The sequence below is a fragment of the Solanum dulcamara genome, chromosome 8 (genome assembly GCF_947179165.1).
Source record: "Solanum dulcamara chromosome 8, daSolDulc1.2, whole genome shotgun sequence".
NCBI classification, from domain to species: domain Eukaryota; kingdom Viridiplantae; phylum Streptophyta; class Magnoliopsida; order Solanales; family Solanaceae; genus Solanum; species Solanum dulcamara.
The window spans coordinates 8,302,908-8,322,713 of record NC_077244.1 but is presented as its reverse complement, the minus strand read 5'-3'; the positions used below and the strand labels follow the sequence as shown (position 1 = coordinate 8,322,713).

General features: G+C 34.6%; 1 long non-coding RNA gene across 1 annotated transcript; it reads left to right on the top strand.

Annotated features, from left to right (window-relative positions):
* The first annotated feature begins 18,231 nt into the window (after positions 1-18,231).
* Positions 18,232-19,806, top strand: LOC129898976 (uncharacterized). Its single transcript, XR_008769455.1, has 2 exons — positions 18,232-18,676; positions 19,515-19,806. It is a non-coding gene; the product is annotated as an uncharacterized LOC129898976 (long non-coding RNA).

Genomic DNA, 19,806 nt, shown 5'->3' with positions numbered 1-19,806 from the left:
TGATGAGGAGCTTTAAATAAATTATTTATGAACCTTTTTGCATAAACTATTTATACACTACTTTGAGTCTAAAGAACTATTAGTTTCATCTTTGATTTAGAAAGGAGTTTAAGTATGAGTTGAGTATGAGGAGCCTTTAAATGAGTTGAGTATTTTTACATTAAAGTATCTATTTTGAGTTTGAGTTGAGGAGTTGAAATTACATTTTAATGTACATAATATTTTCTGCATTCATTGAGTTGAGATTGTATAAATTTTTAAAGAGAAGAGTTTGATGATTTGAGATGAGCCGATTTGAAAGAAGGTCCAATGAGACTTGTCATTATGAGTTAATTGAGTTGAAATGAGAACAGAGTTGATGAGGTGGCAATGTTCCATATGAAATTAGCCGTGAGGGCTTGTTTGAGATGATTGGAGGAGTTTTATGAGCATGGAGTCATGGGAGGAGTATCGAGCACCGAGGCGGGTGGGAGTATAGTCCATACTCGAACCCCAGAAAACTACGCCGCCAACGTAGGTAGGGATGGAATCGTTAAAGTCGGATGCTTCCCGTGGGATCGAACCGTTAAAGTCGGATGTTTCCCATTTTTATTGTCCTGAAATGATAGGACTTGACTAATCGATGGTATCCATGATTAGGGAGGCGTTCATGCCCTGGCAAGGTATGGAAGGAAGTGGCAACGACGTCTGATTGTTGTACTATAACTGGCTCATAAGTGATGGTTGTCGGATAAGAGAAACTCTCATTTAGGTCTTGATAGTGCTCCGAGTCAGTTGAGTTGAGTGGGTTATGAGTTGGTCCTGTCTAAACTATTTCTAGTTAGACTTAGGACACTTGAGTGAGTTGTTACATATTTATTGAATTGAGTCCTTTGGGTTGAATTGTAAAACATTGCATAATTTAATTTGCATATTTACTGAGTTGAGTTCTTGAAGCTAATTGTTGAGTTGAATGTTGAGTAGATTGTATATGGTCGGATTAGAATAGATGAATTGTGATTGGATTGAATAGAATGGTATGTGACTAGATTGGATTTGATTATTGAGTTGATTGTTGAGTTGAGTGTATATAATCGGATCGTACATGATTGAAAGGGATCGAATTGTAAATGATTTGGTTGAACTATATTATACATAATTGGATTGGATTGTATGGTATATGATTGGTCTCTGTCTAAACTGTATCCTTACTTTAGATTTACGATGCTTTATTTGAGTCCCTCTTATCTTTCTGATTTGAGATATGTGGACCGATGTTATTCTTCCTTGAGGTATGTTTCATTCTGCTATTTTACATACCAGTACATTCCACGTACTGACGTCCATTTGGACCTGCATCATTTCATGATGCAGAGACAGGTTTAAGAGATCGTCAATAGGAGCATCATTGGGGATCTATTTGCACTCAGCGTATTGGTGAGTCCTCCCCTATATTCGAAGGACATCGTCTGTGTATTCTTGCATCGAGTTAGCCCTTTTTATTTTGGTTTGAGGTAGCCATGAACATGTCATTGGCACCAAATAGATAGTAGTGATAGAGGCTTTATAGACTAGATAGTGATGAGTCGATTGAATATTTTTCTTCTCTTGAATTATTTTTGTCAAACCATTTTTAATGACAACGATCGGAGCTTGATTTGTTAGCTTATGGCCTTTCTTTCTTGAGTTAGATCGTTGAATTGGATTGCCCGCCAAATTATTTCTTTATTTTCAAATCTTCCGTTGATTGAATGAATGAACGGATGTGTGATCAGGCTATGTGGTTCGCTTGGGAGCCAGAAATGGTTTCTGAGTGCCGGTTACGTCTAGGGTACCCTCCTGGGGCGTGACAAATTAATATGAAAATAAATTGGACACGAGAATTTTACGTGGAAACCCTTCTAACTGATAGAGGAGAAAAACCATGGGGTAGAAGGATCTCACTATTAAAATATGGAGTACACTGCTCTCAAATACAAGGAGAAAATAACAATTAACACTTCTCTCTTGTAAAAGGAACAACTACTAAAAAGGACACTCAAGACTACAAAATTTATCTTGGTGTATAACTCTCTTTGTATTCTTACTCTCTCTTTTTGGGATGGGTTAAATGAGGGCAAGAGGCCCTCTATTTATATGAGAATGAAAACGCGTAAAAGAACTTTACGCATTTTCAAAATGCGCAAAAATGAGGTTGCTTGGCATAATTTTTCAACAAATTGCTGCACCAGCCTATTACTGTTCTTTTCCTCCATTCTTACTTTTTCCTTTTCAACAATTGCTGCGCTAGCTTTTTTTTCTTTTCTTTTTGACAATTGTTGAAGACTTTCTGCTGCAGCCTTTTTTGACCCTTTGTTTTTCTTTTCATTCTCTCACTTGAAGATTTAATTAAGATTCAATTAAGTCCTCACACCATCCTTTCTACCCAACTGCTGCAATGTTACATTTCTGCTAGGCCAATAGAAGATCGACACCATATGAACTTGTTACTGTTGATTGGTTTCGTAAACATATATGCTAGGTTGTCATTAGTGTGAATTTTCTGAATATCCACACTGCCTTTTTCCACCTTCTCACGGACAAAGTGATACTGAACTAGTATGTGCTTTGTCCTTGAATGAAATGCCAGATTCTTTACAAGATGCAAAGTGCTCTGATTGTCACACAATAGAGCAACCTTCTCTTGTTTATGCTCGAGTTCCTCCAGTAACATATGCATCCATATTGCCTCTTTGCTAGCTTGTGGAGCTGCTACATATTCTGCTTCCGTCGTAGATGTAGCCACGATAGATTGCAGTTTTGAAACCCAGCTTACAGCTCCTCCAGCAAGAATAAACACATAACCTGTGGTGGACTTACTTTTATCAAGATCACCTGCATAATCTGAATCAACAAAATCTTTAACAGTAAAGTCTGATCCTCCATAACATATTGCAACATCTGAGGTTCCCTTGATGTATCTCAGGATCCTCTTAACAATATTCCAATGCTCTCTACCAGAATTAGCCATGTATCGACTGACCACTCCCACTGCTTGTGCAATGTCAGGTCTTGTACATAGCATGACGAATATTAAACTTCCCACTGCTGATGCATACGGTACTCGAGACATCTCCATCCTCTCTGCTTCATTGCTAGGAATCATACTTGAGAATAACTTGAAATTAATAGAAAGTGGGGTAGAAATTGACTTACAATCTTGCATCTTGAAGCGTCTCAAGATTGTGGCGAGAACATAGTTTTGAATTCGAGTATTGAATATATATAAAAAACAATTATTGACAGCATCTCCCCAGAAATAAATTTTGCAATGCGCAAATCTAAATTAATTGAGTTTTAATGATAACACCTAAATACACATTATTATCGTTACTTATATATGTTTGGTGTTTTGAATTTTAAGAAAAGTTTCAAAAATATATGAAATAGTTCTTTTTAAAAAACATATTACGTTCAAATTTTTCAAAAATTGATAATCTATTTTTCACGCAAATTGTTTCATTGGTCTGAATCTTTTTATTTTGATTAGAGACTTTTTATAACAATGTAAGTGTTGATGTGAAAATTTTAAAATCACTTATGTTAGAAAATTCTTAATTTCTTTAAAGACATTTAATTTTTTTATATTGAAAGAAAATGAAGGCAGTTGATTGAAAGTTGCAAAACATTCAAAAAGTATGGTTTAACACATCAAATCAAAATAAAGAATTCAAAAAAAAGAACTCATTGCTATTTATAGTTCTACATTTCATTTGCCCTTTCTTCACTAATTATTCTTGAATAGCACCTGCGTCTATCGAGATTTCTCAATTGTGAATGTATCGAAATCATGAATAGTAAAACGAAAGTTGTAACCTCCTCTTGACGAAATGTCAAGAAATCCACAATTGATAAGTTTTATGTCGAAACAATCTTATATTCAGAACAAAAGTAGTACATGCAAAATTATACATACAATCAGGGGCGGACCCACGTGTTATCCAAGGGGTTCATCCTTCGTTAAAAAATTACACTGTATATATAAGATAAACTTTTTAATTTATGAGTATATATTTAACATTGACCCCCTGAACATAAGCCAAGGGACTAGCTCAGTGGCAAAGGGGTTCAATATTTTGTCTTAGTTTGTCTCTCAGCTCGCAGGTCCGAATCCGAATAATCACATTTTTTTCTGATTTTAGGTAATAAAATGCTGAACCCCCTTCATAAATTTTCTGGTTCCGCCACTGTATACAGTAATACAGTCATAAATATACTACAGTAAATAAGGTAAAAATCTGATATTATTATTTACTTTCTAAAAACTCTCAACTTCCCATTATTAAATTCACAATTACTAATTACTTATTGAAAGACACGTACGACTAGAACGTTGACAGATTAACCAAAAAAATTGGGATACATCTCTTCTTCTATTTTGTCTACAATCACAAATACACTCCGTATTTACAGAATTTATATCACCAAGAACAGGTTCATCACAAAAACAGGCCAGCAAGTTGTCACGGCCCACGGGACTAGTGTCCGAATTGGGCACTCATATACACACTTGTTATCTATAATCAATTCGCAACTAAACATGATATGAGACTTAAGGAAATAGAATGTCATCTCAACTATCTTATATATATATATATATATATATATATATACACCCCAAATTCACATGTCTCCTGGGAGTCATAATCGTCAAAAGATAACATAGTATGTGAGCTGACAAGGTTGTCATTACATATAGGAATGTCCCACTATATACATATACGCAAGCTGACAAGGCTGCCTCTACAAAAGGTAATGTCCCTGACCACATAAATCGTTAACGTAGCTGGACAATGTCTATATACAACCCACATATGCCTACAAACCTCTAAGAATATCAACCATAACATATGACGGGACAGGGCCCCGCCGTACCCCTAGATAAACAAATATATACATCAAAATATCTATACCAAAAGTCTAGGCTTCGGGACAATGGAGCACTTTCAAAATCGCTGAGTAGAAATCCTAAGCTAGTGGATCTCTGAAATGAACGTCTGTACCTGCGGGCATGAAACGCAGCCCTCCGAAGAAAGGGGGTCAGTACGATATATGTACTGAGTATATAAATCATAACATATCATAAATGAGATCACATCTAAAGTAGAGATTTAGGAGACAAGTATGTAAATCAAGAAATCACTATACTTGTATTTTATAATGAAGTTATACCTACCATTGTCATATGCCATACCCGGCCCATCATGGGACTTGGTGAATAAAGTCGTGTCATCATATTATCATATCATCACATCATCATATCGTCATATACATATACCATACCCGGCCCTCTAGTAAGGGACTCGGTGAATAAAGTTGTGTACACATATACAGTACCAGGCCCGTCATGGGTCTCAGTGCCATAATCATATCATTGCATCATCATATATCATACCCAACCTTAGTTAGGGACTCGGTGAATAATGTGGTAAAATATGCATACCCGGCCCTAGCGAGGGACTCGGTGGATAATATAGTGGAATCATATATGACAACGTACCCGGCCCTCTAATAAGAGACTCGGTGGATCATACCATAACAATATGCATGAATAGGGTATCATTAGCAACCATGTGTAATTTCATCATCATCGAAGACTTAGTAGAATAATCAAAACGAACCATCATTTGAAAACCAAGACAATAGTCATTTCAAGTACTCTTCTATTGTCTTTATGAATTATACCAAATATGAATTATACCGAAATATGAATTATACCAAAATATGAGTTATACCAACTAGGACGGCTGGAAGCATACACATGAGTCAAGACATAACGATATAAGTTATGAAAATCAAGAACATTAGCCATCCTAGTATATCTAAGAATAAGAGCTTCTTTGGAATTTATACATTCGTTGTCCGTTCGTTTCATATGGGTCATGCCAAAAGAAGGAAGGGTTAGCTTTACATACCTTTAGCGTTTATACGTATATGTTGTCCAATATTGTCTCAACCTATATTAAAATATTAAGCACTATGGTTAAGCTATGGAGAGGAATAAAATGTACTCTATCGTTAGTAGGTTATTTCTAAAAAATATTAGACAGCACCTCCCTATACCGCTCACTTTCCCCACTTCCAAACCAGCCATATAATCATCAAGTAATATCAATAATCTAAATATTGACATAAAATAAGATTTATTATTGACAATAAGCCTAGAATGTTGCCACCCGAATTATGCTACCAAAACAGTAAGTTTGGAAAGCCGAGTACCTCAAGTTGTATCTAAATTTTGAAATTACAAATGGCAAAACTGGACTTGACGACCTTCATGAAACTTTTAGATCTATGTATTAAGTTTTCAATCCAAAAGAAATCAATTCAAAACTCATTTTTTACAAAACGGTATCATCAAAACACTAACAGCTATACATGAGGGATTTTTCAACCAAGAATATGGACAGAACTCGTCTTATGATTCATCTTCTTTTTTTGACATAATAACAGCAGATATAGGCTCCAACATAAACATAAAAGTTGTAGGTACGTGTATTATATTTCCAAAAAATATTTATTTTCTATAATCAAAGGTCTACACAATGAGATATTCAAGAATTACCACTAGCTACGCAATCCCAAAAATGGATTTGAACACTTACAATCTCCACACACCTTATTCCTCCAAATTCAAGAACAACAACTCATCAACAACATCAAAACAATATCAAACATTATTATACATCATCACTAAGCTAATTCCATCCATTTAATCCACCTAAAACATCCCCTTAACTCATAAATCTCAACAAATCAGCAAACGAGTTTATAACGTTATTTTCTCCGTTCTAATCTATTAAAACTCTAAATAAACTTGTTAACAATGAAAAATGGACTTTAATATTACCTCAAGTGTACATCAACCCCATTAACACTCTCCTTCTTGGCTGATGTTTATCTTAAATTGAAGGCAACGCGACGTACAATACGTTTCTCTTCATGAGCTTCAGATTTTGGGACTTGGATTTTGGTCGGATTTGGTATTTCTCTCTAAGATCTTCCTCTCTCTCTCTCTCTCTCTGGAAATTTTTAGATATTTCTTGGTTTGATAATTAGAAAGAAATCTGAAAATATCCCTTAAATAATGTGGGTATCGAGCCTGACCCGAGTTGGAATCGGGTTGGGCCGAATCCATTGTTCAGCTTGACCCTTCTGCCTTAAAACATTCATATCTCCTTATCCTGATGTTGCCTCCATACCCACGACTATGGTTGAAAAGATATTTCAATTTTATACAACTTTAATTTTGAGAATTTTTGCAAATAACCAAATGATAAAGGGTTATGGCCTCTCGAAGTCAGCTTACCCGAAAATGTGACTTTAAGAAAATAATATTTGATGGCTTCTACTTTGATTTGGCTCAAGGGTCCTTCTTGAGATGTCTTTAACTTCACATATATTATCCATATAAATTGTCATTTACAACAAATCATGCCATTTTAAAATTCAAAATTAAAAGTCCTTGAATTTATACCCGTTAGCTCATGATTAGTCCAATGTGCAAAAATACGGAATATAACACAAGCGATCATTTCTTACATAATCTAGTATGTTTCCCTATTCATATACACATGCATATTATGAATCAATTTAGTAAGTATATGAATCACATACGGGAAACTAGACCATCACCTACCTCAATTTCAAGCTTCAACAACCTTACAATGCAAGAACCTTCCTTTTCTGAGTTTATTCTTCTCGTTATTGGTCTAGAAAGCAGTAAATACATATAAAATATCAACACAATGACTTAACTATTATGAAATATAGTACAATTCACACCCTCGGCCAAACCCATGATGCTAACCTCACCCTAGGGCAATTTTTCATCATTAGTTTCCAGTTCAAACCCTCCCCCAAAGACTACCAACCATACTTTCTAGGTTCTAGGAATCAAAGTATGAATTTAGGGAGTAAAATCCTTACCTTAAGCGTGGAAATCTATGGAAAATTGGTAGAATTCACCCTAGGTTGCCTCTTCAAGATTTAGAAACTGATTTTGCAGAAAAGATTGTTTATGGGGTTTTTCACGACTTAAGTCGCGACTGCCCCGCTTTTGTGGGACTATCCCACTCTAGCGAGATATACAGAAACAGTGAGCTCAGATTTTGTGCTCCAAGCCCCCATTTCAAAACACACCCCCTTCCAAGAATGTATTAAAATATGCCCTTCACGCCAAATTCGATTCCGGGAGTTTTACTCATCTAAATGCGATTATGCAAAGCTGTAAATGCTCCGTATCATCTTGATTATCAGTATATCCAATCAAATTAGAGATTTGACCTTCCATCATTCACATGACCACCATAGACTTTACCTGACTCAAAATTCGTCCAAGTCTTGCCTAGGCTAAATTTTACCGAAGTTACTACACAAAGTTTTCTGGCCCAAAAATCCTTTCCCATTGGCCTATCCTAACGACAGGGATAGGTTGTTACAATATATACCAATTTACCCATCACTCGTCCCCCAATGACTAACTAGGGAAACAGGGCTAAAGTAAAAATAGAGTAGTACCTGTTTCGTCGACCAGTTAAGGATACTTGACTCGCATTACTTTCTCAGTCTCCCAAGTATCTTCCTCTACCGAACAAAGTTTTCATTGCACTTTAACCATATTGATCTCCTTAGTCCTTAAATTCCAGACATTATGATCAAGAATTGCAACTAGCTCCTCCAAACTAACAAGTATATGAAACACATATGGTAAACTACACCATCACCTACCTCAATTTCAAGCTTCAACAATCTTACACTGCAAGATCCTTCCCTTTTCGGATTTTTTCTTCTCATTCTTGGTCTAGAAAACAGTAAATACATATAAAAAGATCAACACAATGGTATAACTATCATGAAATATAGTACAATTTACACCCTAGGCAAAACCCATGATTTTAACCTCACCCTAGGGCTATTTACCACCATTAATTTCTAATTCAACCCTCCCCCAATGACTACCAACCATACTTTGTAGGTTCTAAGAATCAAAGTATGAATTAAGGGAGTAAAATCCTTACCTTAAGCATGAAAATTCGTGGAAAATTGGTAGAATTTACCTTAGGTCGCCTCTTGAAGTTTTAGAAACTGATTTTGCCGAAAAGACTGTTTCAGGGTTTTTCATGACTTAAATCGCGACTGCCCCACTCTGGCGGAACCCATCCCATTCTGGCAAGAATAATCCCGCTTGGTGGGATATGCAAAAATAGTGAGCTCGGAGTATGTGCTCCAGATCCCCATTTCACAACACACCATCTTCTAAGGACGTACTAAAATATGTCCTTCACGGCAAATTCGATTTTGGGAGTTTTACTCACCTGAATGTAATTCTGCAAAGCAGTAAATGCTCTGTATCGTCTTTGCTATCTGTTTTTCCAATCAAATTAGAGATTTGACCTTTCATCATTCAAATGACTACCCTAGACTTTACCTAACTCAAAATTCATCTCAGTCTTGCCTAGGCTAAATTTTTTGAAGTTACTACCCGAAGTTTTCTAGCTCGAAAATCCTTCTCCATTGGCCTATTCCTAATAACGGGGACATGTCGTTACAAGAAAGAAGCAATAATAACAGTGAAATAATCTAAACACAATACACAATATACAGCAAGAACTAGAATTAGTAGTACTGTCCAAATGACCAAATCTATTCTCCCTTTGAATCATAAATTGACTTCTTGATTAAATGATAACGTCAATACTGTTATTTCTTTCAACAATAATAAATCATTTTTTCATTTATAAATTTATGGAGGGGTAGCATATTTATTAATTATAAATCAAATTTCTTTGGAGCAATTTATGACCAACTATTGTCTACAAGAGAAGAACAAAATTGATTAGTGTATAATTTTTCGCGATTTAAATTTTAATTTAAGATCATAAGAATTAAATTTGCAATCCGCAAACCCACCCTACTATGCATAATTTTATTAAAAAATATTTGAGCCTAACCTGACCATCCACCCCAACAAAAGCTCTAACCTATCTTGCTCAGCATTTGTACGCTCCATTGTCATCCCTAATCAAATTGTGGTTCCTTAATTAAGCGGAAAAAAATTGTGGCAAGCTAATTAAGAAACTTGACAAAAATATTTCCACTTCCATAGTACATAAATTGATACTATCGTTAAGAAACCATGCACCGATCAATAGGGGCGGAGTCGGAGAGCAAAGTACTGACCAGATTTAGTAATTTGGTGGTTAAAACTTCGTATTTTAAAAAACAAAAACCATTTAATAATATAAATTATTAATTTAAAATACAATAATTTTAACACATAAAATTCTAAACCTATAAACTTTATATTCTAATGCCAAATAATTATTGGGAATTGAGTGAATTACAAAAAATTATATGTCATACATAAACAGACACTTATATTTGGCTTTATATGACAACTAAATAGTACTCGAACTTTGAGAATGCACATCTAGACAGTTTAATTTGGTTTTAACTGACAACAAAACACTCAAACTCGTCCTCAATATGTCTCATGGACACCCGCGTTGTCGTGACACATAAATTTTTGAGGTATTTCTAGATGATCATTTTATAAGTTGAAGTGTTCAATTAACACAATAAATACGAATTGAGGTATCTATATGTGTATACTTAAAATTAAAATGTTTACTTGTCAGAGACTAAGTTTAAATATTTGTTTATATATTATGTCTGCTCTTTTGTATGTATAGAAGTTTGATATATATAAATTAGTCATAACATAACTCTATTGGACCACTTTTAAATACTGCCTACTTTTTCTTTTTCTCATGGATTCCATTTCCCTTTTCTTATATGGCCTCCTAATATTTTGTCTATTCATCATAATATGGAATATCATAAATCACAAAAGGCACCAAAAATGTTACATTTTAAACTATCAATGCTACAAAACAACCGATGATCAAATGCTTAGCACAAGATTTTGTGAAGAAATGATTAGAAGAGATAAGAATCTTGGCTTAAATGAGTACAATTTTTTTCTCAAAGCCATTGTGAGCTCTGGCATAGGGGAACAAACATATGCACCAAGAATGGTCTTTTATGGTTGTGAAGAATGACCAACTTATAATGATGGTATTTCAGGAATGGATGATATTTTTCATGATAGTTGTTAATTGATGCTTAGCTGTTGAGGAGTATTTATTAGATAGTTAGTTAACAGAGTTAGTTGTCCAGTTAGTTAGGGAAGTTATAACAAAATTCTGTTAGTTAGCTCACACTATTTAGTGAGCTTTCTTAGAGCACAAGATATTTCTCTCTACGTAAAGAGCATGTACAGTGTGAGATCAAGTACAATCAGCACATTAATCAATCTATCTTCTCTTCTCTTAGTTTCCTTTCTCTCAGTTGTTTCTCATTCATCAATGGTAGATTAGATAGTTAAACGTTTACATGGTATCAGAACAATAATTGTTGTGAGTGTGTTTATAGAGATGATACATCATCATTGCTGAAGCTCAAGAAGAATTTAATCTATGGTAACTTTAGAGACATCGTGTAACACACCCGAAGTCCTTAGCCTAAACTAACTCTGAATGAACTGGAGACTTGCACCATAGGCTGACCATGAGACCCTTCATGTTCCGTAATTAGCTTCACGGCCCATGAATATGGTACGTGAATGAGATCTGGCATCACTAAAAGAGTCGAGGGAAGGACCACGGAGAGCCTACGGCCCGTGGTGCTCTCCACGGGCCGTAAAGCCATTTGTGATCCTTACCCCAGGACCCTGAAGCATATAAGGACCAAAGTTGATGTTCACGATCTGTATTGGCTACCACAGACCGTGTAAAGGGTTCGTGAAACTTGACCCTCAGAACTTTTGGATAAGGTGACATCATGAGAGCCTTCAAGCATGTAGTGGCCATCATGGATCGTGGTGGCCCTCGTGAAGATTAACCCCCCTAGCAGAAACCAAGTCCAGGACCACAGGCATCACCACGGACCGTGGTGAGCTTCACGGGCCATGGTGGATTTCCATGAAGAGTTCCCGCCCAATTTTAATAAAGGAAATTTTGGTCTTTTCCCACCTTTTTCCAACTGAACCCTACACATTTAAGGACTAACAATCAGTCCCTTATCATACCCAATAAGGTTTTTCTCTCATTCACATTTGTACTTTCTTGAGAGATGCGATTGGAGAAAGGAAAGAAAGTTAGGGTTCAAGGTCTTCGAGCAATCCCTTGAAGTTTCAAGCGTTCCCTCTAACTTTCAGGTATGTAAGGTTGAGCTAAAACATGGACTTTGTTCCTCTATGTGCCCATGATTGTGATAGATTGATAGTGATTGGATTGAGTCCCATGATTGTATTTCTTGAGAACTTATTTCTTAAAATTAATATGTTTTACTAATTATTGAGAAATTAATGCTTTTCCTGGAACTAGTTTCTTAAACAAATGATTTGAACTACCTGTTTCATAAACTCTGACAGTATGATGATGGATATTGAATGTATATGCAAAGAATTGAGTCTAGAGCCTTGAATTTGTGAATGCATGATTGGGATTGGGATGTGAGCATGATGATAGTGTTGGTGAACTTGATAGTCCTTTATAATTTCATAAATGAACCCAAGTGAATGGTCTCAACTGAATGTTGTCATAAATGGTTGTCCAAACTTCTTTTAAATAAATGATTGAGAAATTGATTTGTTGAAAGGATTAATTTTATAGAACTGATGAACTGATAAGAGTCCAATTGAGACTTATTGATTTGGTTTGATTTGGGTTGATTGTATTATTATCTTTGAATCTTAGGAGAAGTATCGAGCACTAAATTGAGTAAGAGTAAGCAATAACTCGAACCCAATAACTACATCGCCAAACGTAGGAGAGGATTTAACCATGAAGTAGGATGTTTCCTAATTTATTATTCCGACATGATAGGACTTGATTAATTTTGGATCCATGATTGGTTGATTTGTTCTTATCCTAGCAATGTATTGAACGAACGTGGTAACAATGTCGGCTTATTGTACTATCACTGGCTCATAAGTGATGGTTGTTGGATAGTAGAAACTCCCACATAGGTCTTGATAGTATTCTGGTTGGATTCGATTGGATTGTATAAGACTGATTTCTGTCTAAACCTTATTCTTGCCTTAGACTTATAACATTCCGATTGAGTTCCTTTCTTTTAAGTTGATTGTGGGGATTGAGGTGAGTACTATTGACTGTTTCTCCTTCCTGCCATTTTACATACACTTACATTTTATGTACTGATGCCTTTTGGCCTGCATCATTTTATGATGAAGATACAAGTGCTAGAGATCATCAACAGGCGCTCTATTGAAGATCTATCTTTTTTTTCGGATAGTGGTGAGACCCTACTCTTAATTAACAAGGTTGAACCTTCCTCTTCAAAACCAGCTAAGTTTCAAAAGAAGAAGAAAAAGCCCCACAAGGCTGTGACACCTGGTGGTGCTAGGGGTGGTGTGATGAAACCGAAAGGTAAGTGCCTTCGCTATAAGCAACCAGAACACCACAAAAATCAATGCCCTGATTTTCTAGCTAAGATGAAAAACAAAGGTAATTCTTGTTTAAATATCGTTAAACCTATTTAGAAGCTGTGTCTACCCAATTATGGGTTGTAGATTCCGTAGCCACTGATCATATCTGTACTTTTTTGCAGGGGTTTCAAGTGAAGCGACAACTAAGTGAAAATGGAATTTCTGTTTTTCAAGCTAATGGAGATCCAACACTAGCCATAGCTATAGGACATGTCTTGATTTCTTTTAGTTCCTCCAGAATTCTTGTTTCAAATAATGTCCTCTATGTACCTTCGATAAGAAGGAATTTAATTTTAGTTTAAAAAATAATGGAAGTTGGTTACTCGGTTTACTTTGCTAATAATTGTGTTGTTGTTAAGTATAATAACTTTTTTATCCATAGTGCTCCTAAGATACATGATTTATTTATATATAAAGTTTTCCATAACATGCTACAACAAAATGAACTGTACAACATTGATATTTCTCATAAAAGAAAGCAAATTTCTGAATTGAGTCAAACTTACTTATGGCATCTACGTCTAGTCATATTAATATAAATAAAATTTCAAGGTTGGTTTCTGATGGACCTCTGAGTTCATTAAAAGTGAAGGCACTACCAACTTGTGAATCCTATTTAGAAGGCAAAATGACAAGGAGACTTTTCCCTTCTAAAAGAAATAGAGCTGGTAATAAGTTAGAATTAATTTATTCTGATTTGTGTGGTTCTATGAACATACAAGTAAGAGGGGGTTTTAAGTATTTTGTGACATTCACAGATGATTACTCTAAATATGGTTATATTGATATGTTGCGCCGTAAATCTGAATGCTTTGAAAAATTCAAGAAATTTAAAATAGAAACGAAAAGGCGACATAGCAAACATATCCAAACATTACAATATGATCATGGTGGTGAATACCTTTCTTCCGAATTCATTAAATACTTATCAAAATTGGAAATTACATCTCAATGTTCTGCTCTATAAATACCACAATAAAATGGTGTGGAAGAAAGAAGAAATAGAACTCTTCTAGAAATGGTTAGATCAATGTTAAGTTATTTTGATTTGCCTTTTTGTTTTTGGGGATATGCTTTGGAAACTGCCAATTATATTCTGAACTTGGTTCCTTTGAAATCTGTACCTTTAACCCCATCTGAATTATGGAATGCGTGCGCGCCTAGTCTACGACATATTCAAGTTTGGGGTTGTCCAGCTCATGTACTAAAAGGAAAAATAGATAAGATGGAATTTAGAACAGAAGTGTGCATTTTTATTGGATATCGGGAAGGCTCTAAAGGAGGTTTATTTTATTTTCCTAAGGAACAAAAGGTAATTGTCTCAACAAATACCAAATTTCTAGAACAGGACTATTTGATGAACCATGTTCCTAGAAGTAAACTTGTGTTACATGAACTAACCAAAAGAATAACTGGTACTGTACCAAGAGAACAAGTTCCACAAATGGTTGTTGACATTCCATTACGTCCTCGTAGTGGGAGAAATGCCAATAGGCAAAAAACTGTACATGAGATTGCAGAAGAGGTTTCTCTAGAGCAAACTAAAGACATTTTAATACCCCAAAGTAGTAGGAGTAATGTCGAGCAACCTGCAACTGTGGAGGAAAATGTTCAGGATGTTCCAAATTTAGTTTACTAAGTAGCAAATCCTGCAGTGGCTAGTCGATGTAGTGGAAAAGTTATTAGAAAGTCGGAATGGTTTACGCTCTTAGGAGAATCATATGATAGAATTCCTAAAGAGCCTAATACAAAACCATTGAATTATGTGGAAACACTACATGATAAAAATGTGGATTGTTGCTATGAATCTTAAATGGAGTCCATGTACTCTAATCAAGTCTGGGATCTTGTATAACCACCTATAGGTGTAAACCTATTGGTTGTAAGCGGATCTTCAAGAAAAATAGAGGTGTGGATGGAAAAGTGAAAACTTTTAAAGCTAGGCTTGTTGCAAAAGGGTTTACTCAAAAAGAAGGAATTGATTATGAGGAAACTTTTTCACCTGTAGCTATGCTTAAGTACAGTAGGATTCTCTTAGACATTGCTTGTCATTACAATTATGAGATTTTCAAATGGATGTCAAGACACTTTACTAAACGAAACTCTTGATAAGTGCATTTATATGGCACAACTAGAAGGTTTCAAGGAAAGTGGCAGTGAACACATGTTTTGTAAACTTAAGAGATCCATTTCTGGATTGAAACAAGTATCTAGAGCATGGAACATTTATTTTGACAATTCGATTAAGAGTTTTGGTTTTGATCAATTTGAAAATGAATCATGCATCTACAAGAAATGGGAGGGAGACAAAGTAGCAATTTTGATACTGTACGTAAATGACATCTTGCTTATAGGAAATAATGTGAGCATGTTGAATTCAGTAAAGGAGTGGTTGTCATTACATTTTGATATGAAAGACATGGGAGAAACGGCTCATATCCTCGGGATCAAGCTTATGTGAGATCGCAAATAAAGGATATTAAGCTTATCTCAAGCACTTTATATTGATACTATTCTTGCAAGGTTTAACATGCAGAATTCCAAAAATGAATTTCTTCTCTTTCCTTTTGCCTCTGATTTCTTTCTCTTGATTCTTCTTAGTTTCATAGGTCAGCAGACTTCCAATGAGTTCATCCATCATCATAGTGTAGAGATCACGTGCCTCAGTGATCGCTTTTATTTTACTTTTCCATGATTTAGGGAGAATACTTAGGAGTTTTCTGATAACTTTTCTGGTTGCAATTACTTCTCCTAGAGAGTAGATTTCATTGATTATGACAGTAAACCTGGCATGCATTTCTTGAATTGTTTCTCCATCCATCATTCTAAATAGTTCATACTGTCAATTCAGATTATCGATCTTGGATTTCTTGACTTGATTTGTTCCCTCGTAGGTAGTTTGCAAGGTGTCCCATATTGCTTTTGCATCCTGACAGGTAGATATTCTGTTGTATTCATCTGGACCTATTCCACAAATTAAAATTTTCTTAGCCCTTGCGTAGTTTTGAATTGACAATTTGTCTTCCGTATTCCACTCCTTCCTATCTTTTGGTACCTGTGTTATCCCATCTATTCCAATCTTCATAGGAATAATAGGTCCATCAAGGAAAACATTCCAAAGGTCTGGACTATCTCCTATCAGATAATTCATCATCCTGTGTTTCCACCATCTGTAGTATTTCCATTGAATAGTGGTGGTCTTGTTTGTTATTGTCCTTCTTGTGCGGTGGGTGGTGCAACCATTGATCCTTTTCAAGATTTGAAACTTTGAGTGAAAAGACCTGCTCTGATACCAATTGAAGAAACTTATACCACCTAACAAATTCAACAACCAGGTTCTTGAACTAGTAACACGAAAGTGAACGGTAAAAATAAGACACAAAATTTATTGTGGAAAACTTCCTTGCTCAAGGGAAGAAAAACCACAACCTACACTCGTAGGATTTTCACCAAACTTCACTAACCGTTCAGAGAGCAGTTTTAGATTACAACTCAATAATCAAGGAATTAACTTAAATCCCTAAACTCTAACGATTAACTATAATCGCAACTCAAACTCACTAAAAACTCAAACCCACTTTTTGTTACAAGCCTCACTTTCTACCTTAGAAAATTATAACTCAATAATATTCCTAAGTAGAGTTCAAGCACATGAATTAACTTTCAGAAAGAAAACCTAACTCTAGTTCTTCTTTCTTCAATGTTTTTCTCTTGAACTGCTGCTTTGCCTCTTGCTTGACAGAAAACTCTCGATCAGATTTTCTAAGAAGCCGCTGCAATTAATGCCGTTGCTTCCCTTTTATAGTATGCAAACATAAACCTTATTGAGTCCTATTTGGAAAACTATTTGTCCACCTAATTCTTTTCCTTTTCGAAGTCCTAATTATATCATTTTTCTTGTTTGTTGCTGTTGACTTTTTATTTTCTTTTTGATGTAGCCCTTTTTGTTTTAATCTTTATATCCTGCAATGTGTATGAACCTAGTTCACCTTTGTCATTATCAAAAGTTAGAACATTGTTGGCTCATCAAGTTTGAAGATGTTAATGACTTGCTGCTGAAATTGGAGGCTATCTCTCAATGATCAGATTGGTGACTCACTGGTGAACATTTCAGGAAGACGCCAAGTTTATTGTCAAAGAAGTATTTAAATCTTTTGGGGAATAGGGAAGCATTCAAAAAAGGAATGGCCATGGAGAACTATTTGGAAGACAATTGCACCCTCGAGGGTGACATGTTTCACTTGGATCGCTACTCCCCTGTCTTGTTCTGTGCAACAGATGTTTTTGTGTGAAAGTACCTGTTGACACCCAATTTTGACCCTTCACAAACGAAATTAATTTTCATATAGTAATTTTTTCTTATAAATCTAACCATTTTTTTTACTCCACCCTTAACCAAATTTCAAGTCATTTTTTTTAAACTCAAAATTTGGGCCCAAATTCATCTCAATCCAATATTGTCATCCACTCTCTACAAGTCCAATAACAACAACAACCTATATTACTACAACATTCTAACACCTATTCACCTAAAGCCCAATTCTTATAATAGTTTTGGCCCAACACCAACTTACTACAATACATATATTATACTTATACAATACTAACCCACCCCTTTCTACTTTTTCCTTTTTCACCTCCCAATCCCACCTAAACCACCTTTTCTTAAAATCCCAAACATCATTATTCTCCTATCTTCATCTTTTTCCTTTTCCTTTTTTTCTTTTTCCTTTTTCACCCCACCAAACCCATCATTATTCAAAACTTCATTATTACTCTCACCAACCTCATTCTTTTTAAAAGACTTCTTCATCTTCTTCATAAAAAAAAAGATGAACAAGAAAGAGAGAGACACCATTTTTTTCACCAAGAACACACACACAAAAAAAATAATCAAGAACACACAAAAAAAAAAGGAGAGAAAGGAAGAAGAACAAAAGGGAGAATTAATCTACAATCATCAATATTCATCAACATACAAGAAAAAAAAAGGAAGCAAGAACATAATACTACAAAAAAGAAAATCATAAAAAAAAAAATTAGTTTCGGATTTTTCATTTTTTTTAGTTCTTTCTCTCATTTCTTGATAGGTTAAAGGAGTTCATCGCCCTCAAATTCGTCGTCTCAATCGCTGCCCGAAAATAGGTAAGAATCTTTTCTCGATTTTATTTACTTAATTAATAATTATTTCATGTCTTCTATGTAGTTGATTTGTAATTATTTTTAGTTAGCATGTGTTAGAATCAATTAGATTAATGATAAAAAAAATGAAATTTTTTTGTCTTGCTTAAAGTGTAGAGACATCTTATAAAAAAAGAAGAAGAAAAATCTCAATTTCGTTCATGATTTTTTTAGTAGTTTTGTTTGACCATATAGATTCTCATATTTTTAATTTCTTCTTTATCATGATTTAAATAATAAATATATACTTAAGTTATCATTGAGTTAGAATTTTCATTTTTTCATGGCTTAATTGATGCAAATCTTGCTTTAAAATTTGAGTTAGTTTACTATATAGGTTAATTTCATGTTCTTTAGTTATTTGAATATATATATTTTCTACATGTATGCATGTTGTTAGTCACTATATTGATGTAAATCTTGCTTTAAAATTTGAGTTAGTTTAATGTATAGGTTGATTTCATGTTCTTTAGTTATTTGAATATATTTCTATATATATATATATATATATATATATATATATATATTATTATTATTTTTTTTTTTACATGTATGCATGTTGTTAGTCACTATGTTACTTTATATGCACTTCTAGTTGCATTCTCCAAATTGACATAGAAAGACAATCTTCAATTTATTGTCTTAAAATATTATGTTATATTTCTTTGTTCAATTTAAAATGAATAGTTGCTTATATGATTTTATTTTGGTGCATGTGACACCATTCGAGTCCATCTTTGGACTAAATCCTCGCATATCATTGAATTTTGAGTCAACTTTACCCTTGTTCGAATTTTGAAAGCTGATACGCAGATGTAAAGGAGGTTTACTATAGGTTCCGGAGGAAGAAAATAGGCTGATATACAATCTATATACAGGAGATACAGAAAAAGGGTGACTGTATATATTGATATATATTTATATATAATCATGATATACAGAAACGAAATGGGCCAAAGGCCCAAAATACAGGTGGCCCAATATCTTAGTCCAGGTGTACAGAAACTAAGTATTGGGCCGGATTTTTGTTTTGTTTATATTGTTATTCTATTTATTTGGGTTGTAATAATTTAATTTATTTATGGTTGTGTATA